The 11,293-nt window shown below is 38.3% G+C and overlaps 1 protein-coding gene across 5 annotated transcripts in view; it reads left to right on the plus strand.

The window, feature by feature from the left end:
* The window catches only part of LOC140486376 (type 2 lactosamine alpha-2,3-sialyltransferase-like), a 144,266-nt gene that overhangs the window by 77,564 nt on the left and 55,409 nt on the right, over window positions 1-11,293 (plus strand). Inside the window, exon 3 of one of the 5 annotated variants that reach the window (XM_072585421.1) lies at window positions 8,562-8,663. The exons of the other annotated variants lie outside the window; for them this stretch is intronic. The gene's annotated coding sequence lies outside the window, so the exon portion shown is untranslated. The remainder of the gene's footprint in view (window positions 1-8,561; window positions 8,664-11,293) is intronic. 5 annotated transcript variants of the gene reach the window in all.

The following is an 11,293-nucleotide window of genomic DNA, read 5'->3' on the forward strand; positions in this document are numbered from 1 at the left end:
CATATGTGCCATTCTCAAACTTTCTGAACTCTATTCCATATCAAGGGAGTTCAGAAGTCTATGGCTAACTTTAACCACCCTCTGCTAATTCATGTTGTCAATAGGACCTGAAAGCAATGCTTGCTGCTTTGTTACCTACATTTGTTATCTCTTTAATGTGTTCTTGTGGTGCAGTGATAGTGTCCCTACCTCTGAATTGGGTTCAAATCCCATCTACAGGTGTTTGAAATAACATAGTGGTTTGATTTTAATAATTAACTTCCCTGTCTCCACTTCTTTTTGCAAACTGGTTTGTAATTCATCAGAAGTAGGACACTTATCTACTCTGGGCAGAGCATTAATTCATAATCCAGTGGAAAAAAATATTCAATTTTTGGGCACTATTTTTGAATATGCAGATTTTTGTCCTGAACTGCAAGCTAAATAGAACCAATAAACATGGGTACATGTATCAGTATCAGCAAATGGATATTTATCTGAATTCTGTAATTTAGGCTTATGAATAAAGACTTCTGTTTTTTAAAAATGCTCCTTGATTTCTCCTGTGGATTCTCCGCTTTCATCTCAATCCTGATTGGCTGTGTTCCACCATTTTGGCTGGCATCACCTGCTGCTGTGTAATGTCTAAGTGAGCCTTAAAGCTCTTAGAAAGACACTGGTAGCCTACTGAGTATTAACATCACCTGGTATGCATTTAGTCATGCAGAGCACAAAATCATCGATTTGATTCCCAGCTGGAGCTGATGAAGTTTGATCTATGCAAGGTTAGTAGTTAAGCATTAGAGTTGGCCTAGATGTTTGGATTAGATAGAGAAGAAATAACTAATATCCCTTCTCCCAAATCAACACTGTGACCTCGCTCTGAAAGGTGTTGGTGTGGATATGTTTTTGGGAAATGTGTTGACTTGAATAGCAGCAGTAATGGATTCTGATCAGAATTGGAAACCTTGGCTATTTTCTATGTATATTTGCCAGTGATGAAGGCAAATGTAACTTGACAAGCCTTCAAGTATTTGATTTATCTGGTATTTGAGTTCTGTGTACAGGAATGCTTTTGCACGTTTGGTAATTAGGTGAGTGTAAGTCTACCCATGCAAATGACCCTGAGCTTCCATTTGCTTGCTACCTCAACACACCACCCATGTTGTCAAGCTAACGTTTCTGTCTCAGGCCTGCATTGTTCCAGCTCAATGCAAGCTAGAGAAACAACACTTCCTCCTCCCACCAAGGTACTTTTTTTACAGCCATCAAGATTTTCATTGAGTTTAATAATTTCAGAGCATCAATACCTTCTCCCTTCATGTTTGTTGTCCAGCCCCACACACCCAGGTTCTGTTTTCTCTAGCACAGTCAGCCCATTTTCATCTGTTTCTGCTTTGAATGACCACCTGCTCAGCATTTATTTTTCTCCCAGTTTATCAGGAATTCTTTATTGTCCTTTTTTTCTCTCTCACTTGACACCATCGCCGCTTATTGAATTCACCCTTTCCACACCCTACTATCAGCTTAAATGCCACTGTTTCCCAGCTGCTTTCAGGAAAGGCACTGGACTTGAAACTTTTTTTTTCTCTCCACAGATGCTGCCTGACTGGCAGAGTTTCTCTATCACTTTATTTTCATGAGAGAATCTAGCCCCCACCTCTTGGCATTTAATAATATTGCTATTACTTGAATCCTCCAGTATCAACATTGTGGAACATTGACCAAAATTAAACTTAATCGGCCACAATAACACTGATTATTAGAATAGAAGACATTAGGAATTTTGCAGTGAAAACTCATTGCCTAACTCCAGAACCTGTTTGTCATCTGCAAGGTACAAATTAGGAGTGTGACAGTGGCATCAAGGTGCAGTGGTTAGTACTGCTGCCTTTCAGTGCCAGGGACCTGGGTTAATTCCAGCCTTGGGTGACTTCTGTCAGTGTGGAGTTTACACATTCTCTGTGTCTGTGTGGGTTTCAACTGGGTGCTCTGGTTTCCTCCTACAATGCAAAGATGTGCTGGTTAGGTGGATTGGCATGGAAAAAAAAACCCTATGTGGGGTTACAGGGATGGGGTGGGGCTATGGGCCTGGGTGCAATGGTCTTCGAAGGTTCGATGCAGACTTGATGGGCTGAATGGTCTCCTCCTGCATTTGGGATTCTACGACAGATTACTTTTGATTCTATGACAGAAAGACACTTGCTATATAGGTTGCAAAAGGAGATATTGGGGCAATTAATCTTGTGTTTGATACAAGAGACATGTGGATCATCATAAGTGAGATAAAACGTGGGTCTGAGTCCACTAAAGGGACCAGTACCGCAATGGAGCAACTAAAATCAAGGATGAAAACTCAAGGGTTAGGAGCTCATGTATTGAAGCTCTAGGGGATGACAAATGCAGAGAGGAATGAGGCTAAGGAGGGATTTGAAAATTAAGGATGGGGTTGTTAATGGGCTTGTAAAGGTATTGCTTTACTGGACGCAAGCCAGGTTGTGTACAGTGCTAATGGTTGTACAGTTACGGACATGGGCAGCAGAGTTTTGGATGACCTCCAGTTTATATAGACTGATGTTTTGGAGAGTGGATAGGCGTGTATTGGGATAGTCAAAGCTAAATTTAACAAAGGCATGAGTGAAGGTTTCAGCAGCAGAGGAGCTGAGAAGCAGAGTGGGGAAATGTTGAGAGGTGGAAATAGTTAGTATTAGAAATGATGTATATATCTGATTTGAAATCTCAGCACGTCAAACATTGAACAGTTTGGTTCAGCTTTTCAAAGAGAGAGTCAAGATCATCAGACATAAACAGAAGGAGGCATTTCAGCCCATCAGATTTTCTCTGCAATTCATTAAGGTCAAGGTTGGTTTGATGATCCTCAATACTGGATTAGTGGTGCTGGAAGAGCACAGCAGTTCAGGCAGCATCCAACGAGCATTTTACCTTGATGATCCTCAAGTCCACTTTCCTGCCTTTTCCCCATAACTCTTGATTAGAATTTGTATATCTCAGACTTGAATTTGCTAAATGACCAAGCCTCCATAGGCCTCCAACGGTAAAGAATTCCACAAATTCATTAGAAATCTTTCCTCCTCTCTGTCTTAAATGTGTGATTTCTTATGCTACAATTCTTTCTGGAACTAGACTCACCCATCAGAAGAAACAACCTTTCTGCATCTATCCTGCCCTGTCCTCTAAGAATCTTATGTTTCAAAAATGTTGCCTCTCATTATTCTAAACACCAGTGAGTACAGGCCCAAACTACTCAACCTCTCTCCATAAGAGAGTCCCTCCAAGCCTAGGATCAGCTTAGTTTACCTTTTTCTGGACTGCCCCCAATGCCAGTATGTCATCCCTTTAAATAAGAAGCACAAAATTGGTCTCTGTATTTCAGCTGTTGTCTGACTAGCACAGTGCATTGTTTTAACAAGGCTTCCATATTTTTATACTCTCTTCCCTTTTGAAATAAAGGTCAACATTCCATTTTTCTTCCCTATTGCCTGCTGAACTTGAATGCTAGCTTTTTGTGATTTAAGCACAAGGACTCCTAACTGTTTCTGTGCTGTAGCTTTCTGCAGTCTTTCTCCATTCAATGAATCACAGAGGGTTGGTCTGTAGGTACAAGTAATTAGGAAGACAAATGGAATTTTGCCCTTCATCTCTCAAGAGATTAGGTTTAAAAGCAAGGTGGTTATATTGCGGCTGTACAGGGCGCTGGTGAGGCCACACCTGGAGTACTGTGTACAGTTTTGGTCTCTTTGAGAAAGGATGTACTTGCAGTAGAGGAGGTGCAGAGGAGGTTCACTAGGTTGATTCCGGAGTTGAGGGAGTAGGCTTATGAGGAGAGGTTGAGTAGACTGGGATTATATTCAATGGAATTTAGAAGAATGAAGGGGGAATCTTTATAGAAGCATATAAAATTATGAAGGGAATAGATAAGAGAAGTAGAGAGGATGGTTCCAATTTTGCTGCTCCTCAGATACTGCCTGAACTGCTGTGCTCTTCCAGCACCACTAATCCAAAAAAAGGATGTTTCCACTGGCAGGTAAAACTAGGACAAGAGGGCACAGTCTCAAGATTAGAGGAAGCAGATTTAAGACTGAATTGAAAAGTAATTTCTTCACCCAAAAGGTTGTAAATCTATGGAATTCCTTGCCCAGTGAAGTAGTTGACAGTACTTCAGTCAATGTTTTTAAAGCTAAGATTTTTTTGAACAATAAAAAAAATGTAGGAATATGCTGAGAGTGCGGGTAAGTGAAGCTGAGTCCCTGAAAAGATCAGCCATGATCATCGTGAATGGAGGAGCAGGCTTGAAGGGCCAGATGGCCTACTCCTGCTCCTACGTCTAACGTTCAATGAAATAGATGGCTGAGGAATAGTGTTTGTGGTCAGGACTACATAGATTGACTTGTTGGCCTTCCAGTATTTAATGGGTTGAAAAGTCTTCCAATTCAGTGCTGGATATCAGATAATCATTAAGGCGATTTTGGAAATAGCCAGGAGTCAAGATAATAGTAATTGTCCAAGAAAAGTTAAACACTTACTGACTATCCATTCATATGTGGAAAGCAAGAACTAGACTGTCTTCCATTTGACAAAAATAATGTAAATGTGGAATTAAATTATTAGGATCCTTTGAATTTAATAATGAGTTAAACCTCAAACTTCAATGTGTGACTATTTAAAATTCTGCATGTACTGATTGAAACTAGTCACAAATTGTGCAAATAGATGTCTTTGTAGGTGGAAATTCAGATAACAAATGATCCCTAGAGAAGGGAGATTAAGTATTTTAGAATGATGGCAAAACAGCTGAGAATGACCAAGTTCACTTACTCTATGCTCATATAATGTTCGAATGAATTATAAATAGCGATTTTTTTTAAAAAAGAAAGCAAATTTAAGTTTTCTACATTTAAAGCTAAAGAACTTGGCTGACCTCCATAATTCTGCTCATTGTGTGTTAACTGTTTTAATTATGTTTAGGGAGTGGGCATAAACTGGGATTTCACCTGATCATAGAAACATTTCTGATCTACCTGAGACCTTCTGGGACTGGTGGGTGCTGTAGGTGCCCACATTACCTCCATCCACAATGATTTTAAAATTTAATTTGAATTTCTTTGTTGGTGACCCATATTAACTTTTAAATCAAAATGCATATAATGAGACACTGGAAACTGGTATAAGATAATTTTCACAAAGATTCATTATTCTGTGGAACAGAATATCCCTTTTCTAGATGGGTAATGATTTTTATTGATGTGATAATGGCTTTATTTGCCTCCTGATGAGGGTTAGGATCAAGTTTTCAGATGATAGAAAACTCCATAGGAAAATGGGATGTAGGAGGGCATAAAGAGGCTTCAAAGAGTTAGACAATTTAAGTGTGTTGACAACAAGATGATAGGCTACAATGTGCTCTTTAATAGACTGATGACTGAATTGCCAGTTGGCCTCATTCCAGAAAGTATGTGGGAGTACAGTGTTACTGATAGAAGCGGAGGTGGCAAGCACTGTTGTCCAAAGATCAGTTCTAGGAAAATGCTGTTGACAATTTGCATAAATGATTTGATTTTTAGAATCAAAAATATCATTTCTAAATTTGTGGTGGCAACAAGTTTGAGGGTATTAATAAATTTGCAGAATATGCAAATACAGTACTTCACAAAGTTTAGCACAAATTAGTCGGAAGGTAGTGGGGTTACGCATTGCTGAAAAGGACAAGATTTAGGCTGCATGGAGGAATAAAGTGTGTGATTACAAATGCACTAGTCCCTAAACATTGTGACACAAATCAGCAGGGCCTTTTTATTTTTAGAAAAGCAAAACAAAGCACTACATTTACTTACCAACCCTAGAAATAATGCTGGACCTAAGTCAAACCTTGGTTAGACTGCACTTAACATGCTCTTATGCTTGCCATTTTATACAAAATATATAGAATGTGTGCCAAGATGAATGTCAAGTTGATGACAGAAGATTATATTTTACATACGGGAAAGAATTAACCTTCATGGAAAAAGACCAAGTTGAGTGACAGTAGAGTTGTTTTCAATTTGAAATGTTGAATAGGTGCAGAGGGAATACTTCCTCTTCTAGTAGGAGCATAACTAGGGGCCATCAATCTAATATACAACAAAGGCAATTGTGAGTTCAGAAGCAATGTTTTTATCCAAAGAACATGAGAATGTGAAGCTGGGTGCTGTAGGAAATCATTGAAGTGAAAGTGTTAATTTTCTTTATTAAGCGAAAAGTAAGCAAGCATTTGAAGGCAGAGGGAATGGATTGTTGTGATACTAGACTTAGATGAGGCTTTAGGAAAAGGTTTTAGTGGAACATTGGCAAGGAGTATTTGTTTAGAATGTTTCCATGCTATATATTCTCTGTAATCGTATGAATGGCAGAAACAGGAAAAATAAAGCACTTTATAAAGATCGACCATTTAAAATCTCTATTCTCCATATTTTAATGTTGTAATAAGTGTGGTCAAGAAGTCTATAAAAGCTAGTGCACAGATGCAAAAATAAATCAGAAAAGTTATTGGAATATTGTTTGTTAATTCCTGGAGGTCAAATACTAAAGTGGTACTTCAATTGTATCAGTCCTTCCTGACTGGAGTATGAGACTTAGTTCCTTGGAATTAGGTACCCAAAACTCTGCTGTGGAGCAATTGCTGTGAAGTGGGGTTAACCTGGTTAGCTCTAACTTGACTGGCATACACTAGCCAGAAGTGTCTCTGTAGTTTAAATGTTTTACAACTCAGAAAAATGTATTGTTTAACAAATTATAATACAAATTCAACCAATGATGCCAGGGCTTAACGTGTTAATTTTGAGGGCAGATTGTATAATAAAAGGATGATGGGTAATCTAGCCATGATATTTAGCATGATGCAGAAATTTGAGAGTAGATCCAAGAAAATAGTTTCTTCAGTGGGCAAATCTAGAATAAGGCCGTGATTCAGAGATTCTTCTTTAACAGAAAAGGCCCTTCAGCCCATTGAGTCTCCACTGACATAACTAAAGCTAAAAGTACACTAATTCCAATTTCCTGTACTTATTTTATAATCCTTGAATGCTATGAGGTTTGAAGTGGTCATTCAAATGGTTTTAAGGTTTCTGGCCTCTTCTACTTTCCCATGCAGTGCATTCCAGATTCCTACCACTTGCTGAGGTGAATGTTTGTTTGTTTGTTTGTTTGTTTGTTTGTTTTCCTAAATCCCTTGTCCTTCAACCTAAAACTATAACCTCTTGTGATTAATTCCTCAACCAAGGGAAACAGCTGCTCTCTATTCACCCTGTCCATACCCCTCAATCTTCTACACCTCAATCATGACCCCTTTCAGTCTTCATTTTCTGAAGAAAATAATTAGAGGCTTTTTGGTCTGACTTCATTAGCTCAATTTCTCCATCCTAGGCAACATCCTGGTGAACCTCCTTTGTACCCCCTCCAGTCCTATCACCTCGTTTTTGAAGTGAGCTAAACAGAACTGCATGCAGTACTCCAGTTATGGTCTGACCAACGCTCTGTACAACTCCAACATTACTTCCTTGCTCTTGTACTCCATGCCACAGCCAGTGAAAGCAAGTGCCTCATATGTTGCCTTAACTGTATTCACATACTTGCCAGCTTCCCGGATCTGTGACTAATTACCTCAAGATCCCTTTGTTCCTCTAAGCTACGCAGTGTTCTGTCATTCAGTCGATACTCCCTTATTTTGTTTCTTCTTCCAAAGTGCATCACTTCACACTTATCAAAGTCAAGTACCATCTGCAGCTGCTCTGTCCATTTGACCAATCCATATATATGTTCCTGTAACCTACAACCATCTTTGCTATTAATCACTCTATTGACCTAGTGTGATGTGCAAATTTGCTTAACATTCCCCCTACATTTTTCATATATGTATATACAAGCAGTTAGGGTCTCAATACTGATTCTTGTACACTGCTGGACATTGCCCTCCTTTCACTCATACACAGCCTTCTACTACTACACTTTGTGTCCCAATACTAAGCCAGTTTCTGATCAACCATGCCAAGTATCCATGAATTCCATGTGCTTTACTTTTCTCAATCCGTCTCCCATGTGGGACCTTGTCTAAAGCTTTGCTAAAATCCATATAAACTACATCAACTTAACTCCTTCCATCCACATGCTTGATCACCTTTTCAAAAAAAATTCTAACAAATTTGTTAGGCATGACCTCCCTCTGACAAAGCCCTGCTTACTATCCCTAATTAACCCATGCCTTTCCACGTGGGCATTAATTTGCACCTTCAGTATTTTCTTCAATAGTTTCCCTACCAGTGTTGAAGTTGGCCTCTAATGATTGGTTTAATCATTTTGGCAGAATTCATGCACAGGAGAATAGAAATCAAGGACCTTGTTTTTCTTCCAAGCCCCAAAAAGGCTGTGGATATTTTCAATTATAATTTTTCAAGAGAATTTTTAAAAATTATTGAGGGATATGGAGGAGATTTGGGTCAATAGGGTTAGGACACATAATCAGTCTCCTGACAGAAAAGCAGAAAGGTCTCTAGGGACTAAATGATTTAATCTTGTTTCAACCTTCTTAGGACAATACTGTATGGAAGGAACAGTCTTGTGCTTGGACTAAGAGGGATTTTTTTTCTTTTGGAGGATCCGGAGGGCAGAACTATATATTTTTGTTTACAAAAGTAAGTACTCAATAAATTTAAAATAAATTTAAAATGCTTTTTTTTTCCTCATAGCTATCTAGCCATCCAAAAGACAGTGTGATTATATAGTCTAATTTTGGATGGAGAATTCAAGTAAGATTAAGTAAGTTATTGAATTTGACTAAAGCTGTTGATTTCAGAAATGAAGTGTAAATGACCGAAATCTTTAAATTTGAAAGCCTTCTCTTTTGATTGATATTACTAGCTCAAATATTGGAAAAATATTTTAACCTTGAATCACTAGAATTACAACATTGTTATGTATTCAGTTAGTAAGTTGAGCCTATACAGTGGCATGTTGACAGATGGCTGATATAGCCAGCCAAGCATCAACCTAATCTGTCTTTGTTAACGGTAACGAAGTAATAATTGGCTAGAGGATTCCTTTTTCAAGATTCACAGAAGCAGGTGATTCAACAATTTGTCTCTAATGGGTTCTGCCCTGCCTGCATTGACGTAATTCATCAATTTTATGTGGGAGCCTTTTTATGTGGCAGCAACAAAATTAGAAATATGTTGACCTTGCCTGGAAAATACTTCTCTTCTAGCACCACAAAGCACTATGCTTGGTAAAGGCAAATGGATATGTATAGCTACCAACACTATGTTGAAGTTGGGATCCTACAGTAAAATCATGGTGAGCTTTGAGTGTAGATTGAGCCACACAGAACAATTGTTGATTTAACAGGGGTACCATTGTTGCTTTGGAACATTCTACATATGCAAATATTGGTGTGTTTATATTTTTTTAACTGTTGCCCAACAGAAGAGGTTCTCTTTTATGCCAAGCAAGGTCAAGGTTCCTGTTTACAGTAATGCACTTTGCTTTCAGAATAAGAGCAGTAGTCACTTGTAGAATGGTTAATCTGGTAGATATGTGGATCTATAGATAGAAGAAATTGATCAAAATGATTTTTTTTTTACATTGCAGTAAGAAAAAGGCAATTAGAAACACTGGTAATTCCTGCAAGGTGAGTAACAGGAATTGCCCTGAACCATTGACCATTTGTCATTAGAACACTGATATTTCATGATTGAAAAATGTTAGGTTTTTAAAAATGTTTCATTTAAATGCTTACTGTGACCTTTAAAAGTTGCAGTTAGAACATGCGCTTTTTAAGCAGCATTTGTCATGGTAAAAGTGAGATAATGTACGGTTGATATGAGAGGTTGGCAATACAGAAGGATTTCAAATAGTTTTGGGAAGTATCTCAATGTATAGAGGAAGTGAAACAAATGGAGGAGTTGAGAGGGAAAGTAGTATTTGTGAGGATAGTTGTATCTTATGTCACTTTTGTGATGGTGAATGAGGTACAGAACTGAATGTACAAAGGGTTTCAGATAGAGAGTTTGGAGTGCATATATCAAGTAGTTGGGAATTTAGATTTGTGGCTGGAATGGAGTGGAAATAATTTATATTTGAGGTTAGTAATAGATATATTGGTCAGTTGATTATATAGCGAATAGATAGTGGAATGTTGACATTTAGTTGAATACCAGGAATGAGAGGGTGGGCAGTGTAATATTTATGCTAGACAATTGCTATCTTGGATAGATTCTAACCACTGTTTCTTGACATTTCAATGGCATTGCTATCACTAAAAGCCCCACTATCCACATCATGGAGGGTTCTATTTACCACAAATTGAACTGAACAAGCCATATAAACATGTGGCTACAAGAACAGGTCAGAAGTTAGGAATATTGCAGCAGGTAACTCTGTGCCAGACATCCTAAACAAGGCACAAGACCGCAGTGTAATGCAATGCTCCCCGAATTTGTCTGGATGTGTGTGATTCCAACAATACTCAAGCTTGAAACCATCCAGGAAAAAGCAGACTGCGTGATTGGCACTGTATCCACTGCCCCACAGTGTCACTCAGCAACAGTGTGTAACATCAAAAAGATGCATTTCAGAAATTCATCAAAGATCCTTAAACAGCACCTTATAAACTCATGAACACTACGATCTTGATGGGTAAGGACAGCAAATATATGGAAGCATCACCACTTGCAACATCCCCTCTGAACCACTTGCTATCTCAACTTGCAAAAACATCAACGTTGCTTCCAAAGTGCTAGAATTCCCTCCCTAATGGCATTTTGGGTCACAGTAGTTCAAGAAGGTAGTTTACTACCATCTAATCAAGGACAATTAGGATGGCCAAAAATTGACGACTCAGATGCTGTCTTGCCTGCTTTTAAGATTAAATTTTGCTTAAAATACCACATTTGTTTTGTTGTTTTGCAGAGCTCAATTCAGTGAAGGTATGTTGAATTTTATTATGGCACATTGGTAGGGATATGAATTGCAGCAATAGCAGGCATGTACTCCTCCAAACCACTAGAGGGCACAGACTACTTGCTCTGCAAAAAGCAATGCCCTTCAAATTTCTCAGATCAAAAACCCACCAAAAGGCAGTAAGTTGGAACCTTGGTTAAATGAAGTAAACTATATATTTTTCGTATTTTCAAAATAAAATTGTCATCATAAGTGATGTTAATTCCAAGACACTCAAGCTCAGAAGTGACTTATGATTCTCGTGATACTTGGCATACAGGGGCATAAAATTGTAAGTATTTTCTAATATTTTACAAGGTGACTCTCC

The sequence above is a fragment of the Chiloscyllium punctatum genome, chromosome 15, assembly GCF_047496795.1.
Source record: "Chiloscyllium punctatum isolate Juve2018m chromosome 15, sChiPun1.3, whole genome shotgun sequence".
NCBI lineage: Eukaryota > Metazoa > Chordata > Chondrichthyes > Orectolobiformes > Hemiscylliidae > Chiloscyllium > Chiloscyllium punctatum.